The 18,290-nt window shown below is 41.3% G+C and overlaps 1 long non-coding RNA gene across 3 annotated transcripts; it reads left to right on the top strand.

Moving 5' to 3' along the window:
- The first annotated feature begins 3,696 nt into the window (after positions 1-3,696).
- LOC131922727 (uncharacterized) lies at positions 3,697-14,280 on the top strand. Of its 3 annotated transcripts, none has more exons than XR_009382371.1 (4): positions 3,697-3,814; positions 10,641-10,695; positions 11,305-11,421; positions 14,142-14,280. It is a non-coding gene; the product is annotated as an uncharacterized LOC131922727 (long non-coding RNA). The 3 variants fall into 3 exon arrangements; XR_009382370.1 differs by lacking the exon at positions 3,697-3,814 and adding an exon at positions 4,624-4,844; XR_009382369.1 differs by lacking the exon at positions 3,697-3,814 and adding an exon at positions 6,977-7,026.
- Positions 14,281-18,290: the final 4,010 nt, after the last annotated feature.

The following is an 18,290-nucleotide window of genomic DNA, read 5'->3' as shown; positions in this document are numbered from 1 at the left end:
AGTCATTGAGAACTGATTGAATCATGTGGGGTCTGACCTGATCAATGGATTACTACATTAGTGAATTCAAAATCTCTTGGCATTTTTGGAGATACTGGAAAGCTTTCAGAGTAGGGTCTCACAGGCAAAAGTGCGTCTTGGGGTATATTTTCTTGAGTTCTATATCTTGTCCTGGGCCCCCTCTATGTCTTTCTTTGTTATCATGCTCTCTCTCACCACAGGTCCATAGCAAGGAAGCCAGCAAAAACCCCTGTAACTGTGAACCAACATAAATCTTTAACCCTTTAAATTGCTTTTTAAGACATTTTGTCACAAAGACAGAAAAATTGATAATAAATCTTCCCTATGTCTCAGATTCTCTGGTTTATTAATGAGAACAGGAAAAAATAGCCCATGGTGATTTAAAGCCACACAGAGGAGGGCACACTAAACTAAATACACCAATCAGGTACTTTATCCAACCAATTTAGAAAGACTTGAAAAGCCAACCAATTAACGGTAACTGCTCAAATCTGCAGGGTCTGTACTAGAAGCATAAAAATGAAGGCAGGGAAGCTGTTTTCCCCACATTACCTAAACAAAATTTGAGGGGCAAATGTAGCCATGTTAACAATGGTAAAGGAACATCTATGGAGCGCTGTGATTTCTATATATCCATGTATCTCTCCACCAGCTCCTGCTGTCTTAGAAGCATGTAGACTGCATGTTATATTGGCATCACCAAATCCTTAGACGTCAACTATTATTTGCCCCTCTACTCCTCTTGTAGTAGATAATCAACTCTGGAACTGAAGTTATTAATCACAGAAGCTGGACTCAGCAGTATTTTTCAAAGTAGTAAACAGGAAGTAATTCCAATCATTATTCATGAATCAGTATAGTATTGTTTTTGATGTTCCTCATGGTCTTCTAGCTGAGGGCCACAATTATCACAACCTGGCCAATCACAGACATCCCCTGTCATCACTGCAGTGACCACCTCCCCCTCTGGGAATACTGAGGTCCCAGTAATCAATGGTATCTTGTAAAGGTTAATTCTGATCGTCAACTTGATGGGATTGAAAGTACCCAGAGGATTAGCAAAGCATACCCCTGAGTACGTTTGGGATAATGGCTCTGACTGGGTGATTCGATTAATCCTCTGATGATTCTGAGTATGAAGGGATTACTGGGAAGTGTAACCAACCGTCTTATTAAATAAGAAACACAGAACCAATGCAAAGAAGAAAGCCAAGAGATCAGAGCTAAGAGCCTTACCCGCCTGCTGCAGCTAGCCTCTTAAACCAAGAGACCTCTCCGAAAAAGAGAGCTACTTTCTGTCTGTTTGTCTTTATATAGACTTTCTGTTCTGCCTTCTCATTGGTTGTAAAACCAACCCCATGACTGCCTCGTCACTGCCTGTCTGTAGAGACTTCCAGACACACATTGGAGCATGTGTCTCCAATGCTGGCTGTATCCTTGAACACACAGAGATCTACCTAGCTCTGCCTACCAAGTGCTGGGATTAAAGGCATGCGCCATGAACACCCAGCTCTGCTATGGCTTGCTATTAGCTCTGACCCCCGGGCAACTTTATTTATTAACATACAATTAAAACCACATTTCAGTACAAATAAAATACCACCATAGTGAAAGGTAGGAAGTGTGGCTTTGGTGGAGGGAGTAGGTCACAGAGACCATGACCTTATGACTCTATCTCCTTTTCACCAAGAAGTAAAGAACAACACATTCTACCACACACCCCTACCACTATGATGTTCCACTCAAGTGCACAGCACCAGGCCATGGACTGAACCCTCTGAATCCAAGCTCCGAAATAAATCCTTGAACCCAGTGGATTCATGATCCAAAATGAATTCTCTGCCAGGTCTTTGGTCACAGTGAAAAGAACGCTAACTCAAATAAACCTCTTATGATCCATCACTATTAAAAGGACCACTTGTCACCCTGGTAACCAAGAGCTCTTGGATAACTCTCTGAATTCCTCCTTTCTTTCCAATATCTAGGTATGCCAGGAATCCTGGGGCCCTCCTGTCTGCACTGAAGCCTAGATGCTTTGTTTTTTTTGGGGGGGGGGGTGTTTTTCATAATTTTGTTCTCATCCTGGAAGCTGAGGACTTGACCCAGGGACTTCCGCTTGCTAGGCAAGCACTCTACTGCTGAGCTAACTGCTCAGCCCCTGCACTGCAGTGGAAAGCTTGCCCCTTTCTCCTCCTTGCTCTCAGCTTGCTCTGCTCCCTCTCCTTTCTCCCTCATGAGCATTTCCCCCAAGAAAGCACTTTGCTTATGTTTTGAGTTAATAGCAAGTTCTCTTTTCTATTTTTTTATTTTACTTTTTAATAAAATATATTTTAACTGGCACATAAAGACATAAAATTGTACATGGTCATGGGGTGGCATGTAATCTTTTCATAGATGTATGCTGTGTATTACATTTCTGTTCATATCTGTATCAACAAACTAATGACTTACTTGTAGTGAAAACTTTCTAAATATGTTCTTTTGGCTTTTGGAAAAGTACAGTACGTTATTGTTCTCTACAGTCACTTTATCCTGCAACAAGAAACCAGACCTTTGCCCTTTCTCACTGCAACTTAACAGTGACCCACTGATCAATACTGCTGGCTGGCTCGCTCTCTCTCTCTCTCTCTCTCTCTCTCTCTCCCTCCCTCCCTCCCTCCCTGGCCTCTGCTAACAATCCACTTGCTCTGTGTCTATGAGATTAATTTTTCCAGATGCCACTTATGAGCGAGATCATAATGTTTTTGTCTTGCAATGCCTGGCTTATTTCACTTAACATAATTAATGATCTCTAGATACATCCCCATTGCCACAAATGATGGCATTTCATTCGTTTTCATAGTGGAATAAGTTGTTGTGTATATGTCCCATATCATTTGTCAGTTGATGAATACTTAGATTCTGTTTCCATGACATCAACTCCTTGAAGGACCTGAACTACCACATGGGCACACTATCACCTGTCATTCCTGTGTGCACATCTCTCTTCAAATGACTAAGGGCTAGTAGAGATCAAATTTGCCACTCACACACACTACTTATATTCTAAACCAAAGGCTAAAACACCTTGGACATCAGGCCAGCTTTAAGGAATTGGTGTTAAGACTTGGAGGAAATTGGGCTTGTTAAAAGCAGTTGAAGAGGATCCACAAACACTGCCAGTTTACCAAAAACTGGAATATGGAAAATTTTCCTATTTATTCTTGTTTTTTTTTTCTTTGCCATAGTTTATTTTCTTATTTAAACAAATCAAAAAGGAGGAATAATACCTATCATTTTCTAGTTCAATGTTCTGAAATACTCATACACCCCATGTCCAAAATTATAACTTTGGCCCACAAATCACAGTTTGTATTTCCCATCTGGTAACTCAGGTATCATATGAGAACCATATAGATCACACACTTTACCATCAAAATTCTTCTTTGGTACAGCAAGTCTGCTTAGAAAACAAAACGAGCATTCTCGCATCTTTAAGCCTTGTTTTATGGTATCTGCCCTGTCTCAAACTTGTTGAAGAGAGAGTCTAGCTAGTAATGAAGACTGACTGCTGCCTAGCTGGCCTGCCTGTGTAACTTTCAACTGAAAACTCTGTAAGTAGATCACTGGGTTCTCTACGTCACAATCCAGACACAGGAGATATGCAGTGGATACATCCACCAGCACAAAGGAAGAGCATCTGCCAGTCATGTCCGACACAGGCTGTGCTACCCCAGAAATCCGGTAAACCTCACTCCAGGGGCAGGAGTGGTGAACGGCGTTTACTCATTTTATGTTCCATTTGTCGGCAGCAGTAAGTTTGCTGCCTTAATCTTAAATGCCCTTTTGTGTCCTGTCCCAGTTAAGTTGTTTGTGTGAAAAATGTGCCGTTGGGTTCCGGAGGGTGCTGGGGATCAGTTCCCCTGTGGTTTTTCCTGTTTGGAAAACAGTGTCCGGCTTGCCTCCGGTAATGGTTACAGAGTAACCATTCCTTGACTCCTGCTGTTGGAGGGGTATATAAACCCATGTGGTATGAATAAAGAGAGCTGCTTCCCTGACGAACTGAAACTGGGTGTCTAGAGTGCTGTTTAACCTCGGCGTCACTCGCCAGATTTCGTGCTCCAGCTGCGTGAGCCGCAGCACCATTTTTCTTTTTTTTTTTTTTTTTTTTTTTTTTTTTTTTTTGTGGTTTTTCGAGACAGGGTTTCTCTGTGTAGCTTTGCGCCTTTCCTGGAACTTTTTTTTTTTTTTTTTTTTTTTTTTTTGTGACCGCAGCACCATTTTTCAATGTCTCGGTAACATAGTAGCAATTGTGGATACTGTTTCAAACCCTCTCCTTGCAGTCATCCATACAACCATGTGAGAAACTGATAGCAGAAAGAAGTCTAGATGTCTGACAAGAATTACGGGGAAAGAACCAACTGTCATATCATTTTATATCTACTGAAGTTGGAGTCATAGGATCCTATTACCTACTTAAGAAACTAAATATAAAGTGAAATAGATTATCCTGCTGTTCTTGCAGGAATATTAGGTGGTTTTACTAGCATCAAATTGAAGTTTTTACTTCACCTAATTTAAGAAAGATAATCTTACCTCTAGGACTCTCTCCCTCCTGCCCACCCTCCATTCCCCATTTTTACAATGGTGTCTTGGTTACACTGTTTTGTGGAGAGAGAACTGGAAAATCACCTTTGTCCTCAGATGAGGGGCCTAAGTTTGGGGATGCCTCCCCTAGAAGACCTTCCCAAAGAATGACACAGAGACCAGAGAAAAGGAATCAAGAGCTTTTAACAAACTGGAAGTGAAGTAAGTATCACCCAGCAGGGAGAGCAGAGGAGCAGGTACCTCAAGCGTTTGCTAAGGCTCTTATGAAGGAGGTGGTGAGAACTAGTCTCTGCGCAGGATATGAACCTCAGGCTTGAAAACCATGCTCCAACCACCTCGGACCAGCCAACTAAGAAGTGACTAACCACATCCCATTGCAGATGTTTAATGGCAGCCATTTTAAAAACTCAGGGTTGGTGTCTGAGATTGGAAACAGTTACTGCGTTTACTGCCATGAGTTTTCCGGGTTTTTGGGGTTTTTTTTTGGTCAGGTTAGGTCAGGAAGGAGTAACTAATTACACTTGCTGTGATCAGTTTACCCATTAGCTTTGTGGTCACTTTGGAAACCCTAAGCTGTTCCTTGCTTGACTTTCCCCAAGCAACGAAAAGCAGTTTGAGGAGTACTTGCTATGATTCTGTGAAAACCCATCTTCTTTCCCGATTCCTAACTCCTTCAAGACCTTAAGAACACTATCTGCCACCCTCGGCTTTCTCTCCTTCCTGCATCTGAGTCTTATAAAGACTACTGTCCTTCCCTCCATCAAGACCATGGTGGCTCCATATAACAATAAGATGCTGCCATTCACATCTCATGATACTTTCTCCTGGAAGCCCAACCAAGATTGATAACTTCCTAGCTGGCCCCAACCACCCTGTATTCATCTGGCAACACACGGGGATGAGGTAAAAATGTATGTATACATTCCCAAAGGTAGTAACTCTTTGGTATTTCACATACAAGTCCCAGTAAATTGAATGCAAATCAAGCACATATATACTTAATTATTTTTTGTAATGAGAAAATACACAACTTTAACCAAATTCTACAAGCGACTGATAACCACCAAAACAAAACAAAACAAAAAGTCCTTAAAGAATAGCAAAGCAGGAGTGATAGACACCTGGTTCCTATCCATTCACTATTTATTATTCTTTTTTTCCCACGGTAAGAATTACTGGCTGGCTGCTTGAGGGCCTTCTCCAACTGCAGGAGTATTGGTCTCCTCAGGGCAGGTGAGAACAGCCTTCAATCAGTGACAGAAAAGCGTTAGCCAACTAATATCCCGACTCCTCAGCCCTGAGATCGGACAACTCCAAGCCGATTCTACAGTATTCTGGTGTCTCCTAGTGGGACCAACCACACAGTCAACCTGCTTACTAACATGTCATCTACTGGGTAATTTTCCATGGCAATTTCACTCCCCCTTTTCCCTCCTTGTATTTCCTGAGATCACCTTCTAACTTACCTGTCTGGACCCGAGGGTCAGTTTCTGGGAGAACTCAGCTGAAGTCACATCACTATTCCATTGGTTCTATTATAGATAATCCATTCTTGTTATTAGTTGGCTCATCTATACTCAAACCACCCAATATTTAAATCAGAATGTCTGCCAAATGGGCCCGGTTATATATCTGTCTTTGGACGGATCCATCTTTGTGTTTCTTTGGCGCCTTCTTGGAGGGTAAAGCAGACCCTACTTTATATTCCAACTCTCCACCATCCATAGAACAGTAGAGGTGGTGGTAGCTTATAGAGAATTACGTTACTCATCCTGATAATTTAGCCTTTTGTGCTCAGCACAGTTACATAGAGATGCTCAGTTGCCTGCGCATTGGAGAAAAAAATGAATGAATGATGAAAAGTAAGCTAACCTGTAATCTACCATAGGCGATTAAATCTTTAACTGCTCTTGTTTTATTGAAGACCCTGACCTACTTGTTTTTGTTGCCTGGTTGGTTTTGTTTGGACAGTCTTCCTTCTTTCTCACCTCCATGATCTCATTTTTCTTAAGATACTAATAGGAGCACTGGTAACTGTTAAAGGAGCCGGGCTCTGGAACCTGGATGCATGTTATTTGACAGATGGTTTTTGCAGTTCTGTGGGCAAAACCTAATTACCCATTTAGAGTTATCATCTGAGTTTCTATTAGGGTTGCCAATATTTGTCAATTTGACTTTCATCCTGTCCATTAAGCCATTTTACTGCATGATAGAGCATCTATACAAGAAGAATGTCTGGACCATCAGCTATGTGTTGAGAGCAATGTGGAATATGCCAGTACTATTTGCCCAAGGTCCATTTCTGCCCTTAATCAAGCAAATAAAAAACACGTAATATTATACTAAGTAGTTTTTTTTTTTTTTTAAAGAGGTGGCTTAACACATCTACAGGACATGCTCTGGAAAATGGTTATCATGGTAAGACTTCAAAATATGCCTGGAATGCATTGCCAAGTACCCAAGTCAGAATGTTTAATTTCTACTTGAATAAACACAAAAATGCTATAAACTACAACCTCCTAAACACCTTCAGTTAACACAATTAAGTATGTTAAATGTACATCCTCATTTTTTAAGAGTTTCTACTTTAAAGTTGTCCTTGTTTTTAAATTACTATTCCCCCACCCATCACCCAATACCTCCAGTCAAATTTGAAGTTTGATTCACTGACCCAACAGAATAGTATTAATCTCTCTTCAGTGACAGTCTGTACATTGCTTCCTCATTTCTAGGGTGCTGTGGATTATGCTCATTGTTAATAAAAAAAATAGATTGGCCTAAAGCAGGGCAAGAAGGGATTGTTAATAAAAAAATGATTGGCCTAGAGCAGGGCAAGAAGAGATTGTTAATAAAAAATTGATTGGCCTAGAGCAGGGCAAGGAGAGATTGGGTGAGACAGTCTGACACAGAGAGAATGATGGGTGGGAAAACGGTGGAGTCAGGAGAGTGGGGGGAGATGCTGGCCAGCTGCTGGGCAAGCAGGATGTGTAGAAAATGAGGTAACCAGCCATGAGTCACGAGGCAAAGCATAACTAGAAGTATGGGTTAATTTAAATGCAAGAGTTAGCTAGTAACAAGCCTGAGCTATTGGCTGAGCATTTATAATTCATATTCAGCCTCTTAGTCAGTTCTTTGGGACCTGGCAGTCAGGACAGGAAATTGCTGTAGAATATTAATTGAAGGGGTGTTACTTTTGTTTATATTGCATTTGTTTAACTCTGTGAAGCTGTGATAAACACCTGATGGTCTAATAAAGAGCTGAATGACCAATAGTGAGGCAGGAAAGAGATATAGGTGGGACTGGCAGAGAGGATAAATAGAAGGAGAAATCTGGGAGGAAGGAAGGGAAGAGGAGTCACCAAAAAGCAAACAATAGGAAATGTCCATTTACACTAGGAAAACAGAGAAAGTAGAAACCACAAAGAACAAAAGCAACCAGTTTGTTTTTCTAAGCAATAATATTAACAAAGGCGAGGCCATGCTGGACAGTCACTGAAGTGTCTTGTACTGATAAGAGATGTCTACGTCTTTCTAATGCTTTTTTCCCCCCATGGGAGTTTCTCTGAGTTGCTAAGGTTTGCCTTGAACCTCTGAATACAACCATCCTCCTGCTTCAGTGTCCTAAATAGCAGTGGCCATATATATGCACCAGTACCCCTGGATTTAAGGGCTTCAGAATAAGCAATGCAAGATCAATTCTACAGAAAGACTTTGCCAGAAGTTTATATGGTACCTAGTTCTTCAGAGCTTGTTTTATGAATTGTTATTATTATTATTACCAACCCTAAATTAAACAAGCATTCTTATGGATGGCCATGATAGCCAGAGAATCCCCTAATGTCTTAAGAAGAGATTTCTTTCTGAGTAACCTCAGTGCTCTGGGTGTCCCTCCACTTCACCTCCTCTCTCCTCTTTGTTGTTGATTAGCATAATGCATGGCTGACATCGTCCCAAACTCACTACTAAGGTCTCCAGAACTGCCTGGGTTGTGTGGTTCCTATGCTTTCCCATCCTGCTCATTCATCAGTCTTACTAATCACTCTTTCATTTCTCATCACGGTCCCGTCACTCAACCTTCCACCCTATCACCAACAGCATCTGTCCATGCTCCATCGCTTTCCTACATGAAATACTTGTTCATCTTCCCTACGCCCTTTGAGCTGAAAATGCAGTCAGGCAGTTCTTTCTAAAACCACAAACGGTGCTAGTTTCACAGGACAGGGTCTGCTCTGTTGTTACTAAGAAGAGAAGCAAGCAGCCTGTTTGCTACCAGTTCTGTGTTGGAGCAAGAAAAGATGCTTTATTGGAGTTGGCCTAGTTTATGCAAATCCCCAGAGAAAAGAAACAGTCTGATAAATGGCACCGTATTATATTCTATCAGGAAAAATATAGGCTAAATGGTGTTTGTGGGTTTCCAGGGGAAGGTGACCACATTTGCTGCATGGTTGCCATGGGATATGTTGAGATTTACCACCTTTACCACCAACACGAAATACAAAGTAATTCCTCAAAGGCGTGCAATCTAGGTTCCCAAGCCTGGATCTCCAGCCAGTCTGGCTCTTCTGGTATCTGCACTTGGATGTCCCCCAGGCACTGAAAACCTAACATTTGCACTCCACGAAACCGGCTCTTCTTGCCCCTCCCTCTTCAGCTAACAACATCTTTATCCACAAGTTGCCCAAACCTAGAAACCTGAGACAGCTCCCATTGTTTCCTGTCTCCCCCCCCCCCCCCCCCGCCCCACACACCCCGTTGTCTTCATTCAGCAGGGCTCAAATTTTTCTAGTGCCTCCTCCAAAATACCTCCCCAAGCTCCATTCTCTGCCACAATGGCACCAGCTTTTACTGGAACCTTGGCAATAATTTCTTCATTGAACTCTGTTCTTTGGCTCCTTGCCTCTCTCTCCAGTTACCGCCCTGGCGCTCTCTGGGATGCTCTTTCCAAAACGCGGAGAGAGTTACGAGAGGCGCCCCTGTTCTAAAGGAAAGAAGCAGCAGTGCGCATTGGATGGTCCTTTGTACTAAACCAAAAAGACTGACTTAAGAGGCAAAGGGATTCTTGTCCTCTGTCACACTTGGGTACACCTGAGGCTTCATTGACAGCAACTCTGCACGTTTCTTCAGTAAGCCCAGAGAGCAGACAGCTCCATCTCTTAGGTGCCCCAGAAAAATCTACCATGAGTCCCTTCTCCCCGGGGGCTGAGTGACTACAGACAGACTGTGGATTCAGTTGGGTTTCCAAGCTCCTCTGTTTATTACTTTCCTAATTTGTCTCATTTTATTTTACTAGATTTTAAATTGTTTAAAATACATTGTTAAAGCATATAACGTTACATGCTTTTCTATCCAATGCTATAATGTTGTCCTATTCAAATATATCAGAATAATAAATTAGAATAATTGCATTTCGATTATAGTTTTAAGTTGGAGTTTCAAGGTGTAGACTTAAATTTCCAAAGACGACTTTGCTAAAATTCCAAACGGATTCTCTTAATATTCTGTTTTGAGCCCATATTTAGAGCCAAGCACTAAACAGACACTGAGGCTATAGCAGTAAGAGAAATCAGACATATTCCCTAGACTCACGGATCCTACCGTTGGGGGAGATAGATATCAACAGATACTAAACAAACAATTAAATATTCGTATATCCAGGTGTGAACTGCAGCTGTGGCGATGTGCCCTACCGGAAGCTCCTCAAACACTTCGCACGATGCTAATTTATCCCACTGAACTCTGGATTCTTTTTTGTTGTTGTTGTTTTTTGTTTTTTTTTTTTTTTGGTTTTTTGAGACAGGGTTTCTCTGTGTAGCTTTGCGCCTTTCCTGGAACTCACTTGGTAGCCCAGGCTGGCCTTGAACTCACAGAGATCTGCCTGGCTCTGCCTCCCGAGTGCTGGGATTAAAGGCTTGTGCCACCACCACCCGGCTGAACTCTGGATTCTTTAGCACAATCTGTACTTCATTAGCTATGCTCTAAAACTCGAATGGTGAAATCCGAATTAACCAGGACACTTGTCTTTGTCCCTTTAGGAGGAAACAATGGATCCACAATGTGACAGGTGATGACATCACCAGCACCCAGAAGGTTAAGTACCCACAGTGGCCGCGGTTGTGATGGTCGACGGAGCTTGGAGAGGGAGGGAGCACCACACTTGTAAGAATTATTACCTCTATCATAAACGCAGCTGAAACCACTGGAGACCTTTGAAGAGAGGGAAGGTGTGCTTTTGGCTGCTGCATAACCAAAGACAGGGAACTTCTCTGACTCCTGACGTGCCTAGCCAGTACTTAGCACCACCTCCATTTTCGTCCAGATAATGCAAAGGACAATGAGTCATAATTGTTGAGTTCTTTTAACTCCTTGGATGAAAGATGCTTTACTGTCTATAAATGGGAAGCATTGTTATTATCTATCAGACAGATGGCTGTCTACAGCCAAAAAGAAACCAGTAAAATGTAGATGAGGATGTGTATACTACAATAATGGTTAACTTTATAGGCAGGTATAAATTAAATATGTTTAATGCTGAATAAGCAAACCATCTTTGATCTAGTATGCTCAAAGCGCCAGGCAAACATGAAATCATCTAGTCTCAAAAATGCCCTAGGAGTGTACACGTCACACACTGGCCACTACACTGCAATTCTTTCAGTCTTCTTTATAAAGTTGACGATCCAATTCCTTTTCTCCTAGACAAGAAAATGGAAATGCTCATGTGGGCTGAGTAAGTAGCTAGAGACAGAGAGCTTGGCTATCATGAACGTGATCATTACCAGCACATGTCATTGTTAGTCATCCTGATGCTGTCAGGTAAAATCTCAAGGAGTTTTAAATTGCATTTAAAAGGCTAAAGATGTCTAATATTTTTTCAACTATTTATTCACCCTTTTTTAATTGAAAAAAATGTTTTTCATACAATATATTTTGATCATGTTTTCCCCTCCCTTCACTTACTCCCAGATCCCCTCCACCTTCTGTCTCAGTTAGGGTTACTATTGCTGTGATAGAACACCATGACCAAAGGAATTTGGGGAGGAAAGGGTTTATTCAGCTTACACTTCCACATCACAAATCATTATCAAAGGAAGTCAGTCCTGGAACTCAAGCAGGGCAGGAACCTAGAGGCAGGAGCTGACAAAGAGGTCATGGAGGAGTGCTGCTTACTGGCTTGCTCCTCGTGGCTTGCTCAACCTGCTTTCTTATAGAACCCAGGGACAGCACCACCCACAATGGGATGGTGTAGCTAGAGTTTTCCTGCCTGGCTCACAGTCAGGACAAATCTCTCTCACCTGCCAGTCCCACAGCCTCTCAGACCCGACCAAGTAAACACAGAGACTTATATTGGTTACAAACTGTATGGCCATGGCAGGCTTCTTGCTAACTGTTCTTACAGCTTAAATTAATCCATTTCCATTAATCTGTACCTTGCCACATGGCTCGTGGCTTACCGGCATCTTCACATGCTGTTTGTCATTGTGGCGACTGGCAGTGTCTCTCTGACTCAGCCTTCCACTTCCCAGATTTATTCTCCTCCTTGTCCCACCTACACTTCCTGCCTAGCCAATGGCCAATCAGTGTTTTATTTATTGACTAATCAGCAACACATTTGCCATACAGAACATCCCACAGCAGGATGGGACCTCCCCAATAAATCACTAATTAAGAAAACATCCTACAGTCTTGCCTACAGCCCAATCTTATAGAGGCATTATCTCAGTTGAGGCTTCCTCCTTTCTGATGACTCCAGCTCATGTCAAGGCAACATAAAACTAACTAATATATATACCTCCCTACCTATCTAACTTTATATTCTCTTTCTCCCTTTCAAAGCAAACAAACACACATAAAAATAAACAAAACACATACACAGACATAAACAAAAAAACTCTGAAGAAAACCCCACAAAAATTAAAATCAAAACAAAAAAGCCCCAATAAGACCACACACACAAAAAAAAGCCAAAACAAAGCAAAATGAAATAAGAACTCCACAAAAATATCATTAAGATTGTTTTATGCTGGCCATTTGAATTCCTCAAGGAGTGTCTGAGGTATACGTACCATGCTCAACTGGTGTGTGTGTGTGTGTGTGTGTGTGTGTATGTGTGTGTGCGCACGTGCGTGCGTGCATGTCTGTGTGTTGCTTAATTTTTGAGCTTTCTATAGATTCTAGCTGTCAATTCCCTGTTAGTTGTTAATCTTCATTATCAACTTAATGGAATTTAGATTTACCATAGAATCACACTTCGGGGCATACCTATGATGGTGTTTCCACCAAATCTGACTGAGCAGGAAAGGAAGACCCACCTTGACCGTGGACAGCACCACACTGTGGGCTTGGGTCCCAGAGCGGATAAAAGAAGAGCGTGAGCTGAGCACCAGCGTCACCTCTCTCTGCCTCCTGACTGTCAATACAATGTGACCAGCTGCCTCGTGCTCCCTGCCTCTCCCCGTGGTGGTGAACTGTGTCACTTATTAAAGAGGGAGCTAAAATACACCTTTGGGGGTCTGGGGAGGAAACCATGTGGCCCCACCCTTAGATGAGAGCTACTGGTAGTTAATGGCTCTTGGGGGAGGGGGTAGCCCCTTTTCTTCGGGGTGGATGACTCTGCTCCAGTGTTTGTCTCACAGCATGTTTTGTGGGCAGCACTAGTTGACCAAATAGGTTAAAAACAAAAGGCTACGAAGGGGGGAGAGGATGTGTTTAAAAAGAAGGAGAATGATGGACAGCGGGGCTGAAGTAGGGAAGAGGTGGCATTGTCTGTTTAGTAGGTACAGAATTTCCATTTACCAAGTGTTCATTCTCACGGCACTGAATTGTATACTTGTGACAGTAAAATCTGTGTTGTGCATATTTACTGTCATTGAATGATAAAGGAAAAAAAATACTTAAACCCTTTAAGTAATACTAAGTTCCCCAAATGAGTTAAAAATACTAAAAAGCATAAAGTACATGAAAAAAAGCAAGAATCATCTGCACAAACACATACACAAAAGTGAGATGCACAAAGGCATTGATTTGGCCACACAATTATTTCAGATAATGTGCGAATGCATTATATATGTGTGTATGTGGGTGTTTGCTGTTTATAGACATATTTACTATGTTTAAATATATCTTTCTTTTCTATGTTTAAAGAGACAGAATACCTAATTGGTAACATGCAAGTAGAAAATAAGAAGCAACCAATGTAAATGTGAAACAAGAATTCAATATCTACATCTATAAAGAAAAATACAACTTAAATGAAAACCCATGCTACAATTTTGATATGGGCTAGTTGTCCCTCCCCAAAGTTCATGGGACTACACAGGGAAAATGTACTATACATTTAGTTAATAGGATAAAATTCGAGGCCTTGTAGGAAAAGCAGCATTCAGTAAGAATTTTATGGTGGAAGTTTTCCCAGCAGTCAGACATAACACACACTTTAGACCAATTTAAACAATGTTGACTTGAAAGAGATCTTTAGTGCAGGAGTTTGTGAAGGACATAATCCCTAACAAAGGAAACTGATCTCGATATTACAGAATCTGATCTTAGAAGTGATTTGAGATGCAAGAAGAAACAGTAAACAGAGACACATTGACAAACCTAACACACAGCCATGTATCCTTTATAAGGTGAACAGAAAAAAAGTTGATTACATTACAAAATTAAATAACCTAAGGTGGTTGTTATTATTATTATTATTATTATTATTATTATTATTATTATTTGGCAGAATTATAAAGATGTTCGTGTTATTTTGAGTTTGTACAAATTCTTGGGAATATTTCCCTTGAGTTGATGACAGACTTGTGAAAGAAGGTAGAGGACAGAATATATGCATTTATCTCTACTCCTAAAAACATTAAAATTACAGCCAATGGGACTGAATTATAGAAAAGGTACAGAGCACCTTTAGCATGCAGGATTCTATCCTCAGCAGGACAGGTGAGAGGAAGGAGGGTCTGTGGGTTAAGAGACATCAAGCCAAGTGTTAGGATGGATGGTGTACTGAGTAAAGGGGGATTCAATAAAAATTCATATACAGATACAAAATATGATCTACCCAGTCTATTTCTCACCATTATTTCCAGAGCTCGGGCCCCAGTGTATTTACACTGGAGACTGAAGATTGGTCTGTCGGCTTTTAACAGAATGCTGACATGAACAACTTAAAAGTGGGAGATGTATTTCTAACTTATGGGTTCAGATATTTCAGTTCATAGTGTTTGACTATGTGTGCTTCTAGGGCTGTGGTGGGGTAGGACATCACAGCTATGGGACCGCGACACAGAAGCCACTAACCTCATGATGGAGAGGGAGCAGAGAGACGCTGGGAACCATGTCCGTCCCTCACAGGCACTCCTCCACTGACCTGTTTCTTCTTGTGGGTGTCCCCCCTCCTAAAGTTTACACCACCTATCAGAGACCAACCATTCAATACTTAAAGTGACTATTTCAGGCATAAATCATAAGAGTAATTATTGTAGGGTCCTCCCCCAAACTTCCCTTTTTCCCTGAGTATCTCGGACTGGCCTGAGACTGACTTGCTGGTGTTGACAATGCACCTTGCTTAGCTTCCCGAATGCTGATGTTATTACAGAGGTGTGGTGCCATGCCGAGCTACGTGACTTCAGTATGTAGCTTTGCCCCATCACTCTGTTTTCCCTTTGAGCTGAAAACTATGAAGCACCAGAAACTGGAGGAAGAAAACAATAGTGTGAAATACTGGAGATCTGAAGAAAGAAAGGGAAGCAATTGAAAGAAACAGATTCTTCCTGGCTAAGGTGATTTCAAAATCCTATCAATAAGTCCTGAGTTTTGGTCTCTATAAATCCTGTATTTGTGCATCCATTTTTATTAGGAACTTACGAAATGCTCAGAATTACCAGTACTAAAATGGTTTATGTATAATATATGTACAATATATGTTAATATACATACTTCTATATATATATATATGTTGCTTAGGACTTAAATAGGCAGCCTTTATATGTTATTTATGTATCAAACCAATGTGCTGGTAATGTAAATACAACACACTAGTGACAAACCTTGATTTCTTAAGAGCAATATCAGCATTTTCCAGAAAACATGGGAGTCAGCAGTCATGTGTGGTAGAATGTGTCTCTTTAGGTCCTCAGATCTGAAAGGAAAAAGATGGAAATTCGTTAACTCCTGAGCATAAGTGAAACTTGGTTGTACAGTTTTAATCACCCATGGGTGTGCTGACGCATCATTACACTGAGAAATTCGTGGAAGGATAGATGGTTTATTAACCACAGAGTGATTTATGTCTGTCTAATTGCTACCTTCTCTATGGGCCTCTATCATCTTTCTACAGGTTTAGAGGCTACACAATACAGAGCTGCGTTCGACGAAAGAGGAACCCATATAATGGCTGGGCATTATTTGCTTGTTTGGTTTGAGTATGCCAGACAATGAGTAAATTGCACATTCCAGAATTAATGAGATTATTACACTACAGTTTCCAGGAGGCATAATTTCCAGGCAGACAGGCAGAAAGGCAGTTTAAGGTGTCATTAGCAGGTTTCGCTTTCCTGCAAAATCTTATTTACTATGTATGTGAAAACGTAGTCACAATCCAGAGTCTAAAAGTGATTTCATAAAACTTTTTGAAGAAAAATAATTCCATAAATAAGATAAACTGCTCCTTGCTTAATAATATATAGGCTATAATTGTAAAAAATGCCCTCAAAATTTGTATTCTATAATATCAAGAAGCATACAACATTGACTTCATAAAATTTATTTTGAGAGATTTTAGGTTTGTTTGAGACAGGCTCTCATGTAGTCAGTACAAGGGTGGCTTTGAACTTGCTATGTAGCTGAGGATGACCTTGAACTCTTGATTCATCTGCCTCCACCTCCTTTGTGCTGGGATTATACACCTGAACCTCCACATGGGTAAAATTTACATTAAAAAAATTCTAGGCACTGGCAAGATGGCTCAGCAGTTAAGAGCACTGGCTGATTGTCCAGTGGACCTACTTTGTTTCCAGCAGCCACACTGAGGCTCACAACTTTTAGTAACTCCAGTCTCAGGGGAGTGGAGACTGGCTGCTGGTATTGGCTTACATGTGGTGAGGTATACATGTGGGCAACAACACCCATACCTATAAAGTAAATAAATAAAATTTAAAGCGTACATTCTCAAAGATGTATCAAAGTGCAATGATTTGTTTCAATATGTAAATGATTTAACATGACATAGAAAAGGTTTAAATCCATTTAAATACTAGAGAACCTACCATGTACTCAGCGGAGATAGAGGCTAGAGATGAACAATGTGCCTTTCTTAATTTCTAGAAATATTCAGAGCAAGAGACATAATTAATAGGTATGCAAATACCCATCCCAATAGTTAAAACATAAGGACTATAAGAAAAAAGTGCCAGGAAAGAGTCAAATAAATGAGTATCCCTTTGAATTAAATTAATTAAATTCTAAGTTCTTCTCCAGTAAGAGACAAAAAGGGGGTTTGATTTCCACAGCAGGAGATGAGCAAGACAACAACACTGTCACAAATATGTGCTACTTGCTTAGTTAGGGTCAGAGTTGGTATGACGAACCACAAGGACCAAAGTAGCTGGGGGAGAAAAGGGTTTATTTGGCTTAAGCTTTCAAATCACCATTCATCACTGAAGGAATAAAGGACAGGAACTCAAATGCAGCAGGAACCTGGAGGCAGGAGCTGACAAAGAGGCCATGGAGGAGTGCTGCTTATTGGCTTGCTCCCCATGGCTTGCTCGGCCTACTTTCTTGTAGAACCCAGGACCACCAGTCCAGTGATGGCACCACCCACAATGGGCTGGGCCCTCCACCATCAGTTACTAAATAAAAAAATGCCTACAGGCTTGCCTACAGCCCAATCTTATGGAGGCATTTTCTCAATTGGAGTTCCCTTCTCTCAGATGACTCCAGCCTGTGTCAAGTTGATATAAAATTAGCCACCTCAACTACCATAAAGGTCAATATGAAGAAAGGTTCCCACAGCTGTGAAATGGATCCAGCCAACCTCAATATTACTCTCAGTGGCTTAATTTCATAAAATAAAAGTGAGTGAAAATTTCAAATTCGAGTACTATATATCTGCAACTATGTTGTGGAAGTCCTGTTTCCTCAGTTAATAGGTAGTCTGTAGGTGTTATTCACACTGTCTCAACTCTACACTTGGACTCTTTTTAGGTAAGCTAGGGTTCTATTCAAATCAGGTTTAATCAGAATTATTGTTGGCTTTGGAGAGACAAAATATTTCCTGAGGAGATGCAACACACAAATCTACTCACTCCAGATCGAGAACTGACAACAGATCAAAGTACAAATACCACCAAAATGCAGTTTGCTAAACCAATGGGTTTTTATTAGAGCTACCTATAGGAATATGGGCTGGTTACTTATAGTAGCAGAAACGACTCAAAGACATCGCCAACGCCCACCTCAGAGTGCGTGACAGCTCACAAAGCTGGGAACCTGGAGCGCACTGCACAGGCTGCAGGCAGTTCAGCAGGTTGCATGTCCTTCCCTGGTTACTCAGTTGTTCTAAACACCTTCCAGGCAGCTTTGGCGGGTTTCTGCTTCTTCAAGGCAGCTGGTCTGGTCTCAGAGTCTGCAGCTTGCTCCCCTGAGAGGCTGCAGCTCAGCTTGGTTGAGCCTTCTTGGCAGCTTGG

This window comes from Peromyscus eremicus, chromosome 12, assembly GCF_949786415.1.
Source record: "Peromyscus eremicus chromosome 12, PerEre_H2_v1, whole genome shotgun sequence".
In the NCBI taxonomy this organism is placed as follows: Eukaryota; Metazoa; Chordata; class Mammalia; order Rodentia; family Cricetidae; genus Peromyscus; species Peromyscus eremicus.
The sequence above is the reverse complement of the archived record's forward strand: the minus strand, read 5'-3'. Positions and strand labels throughout refer to the sequence as shown.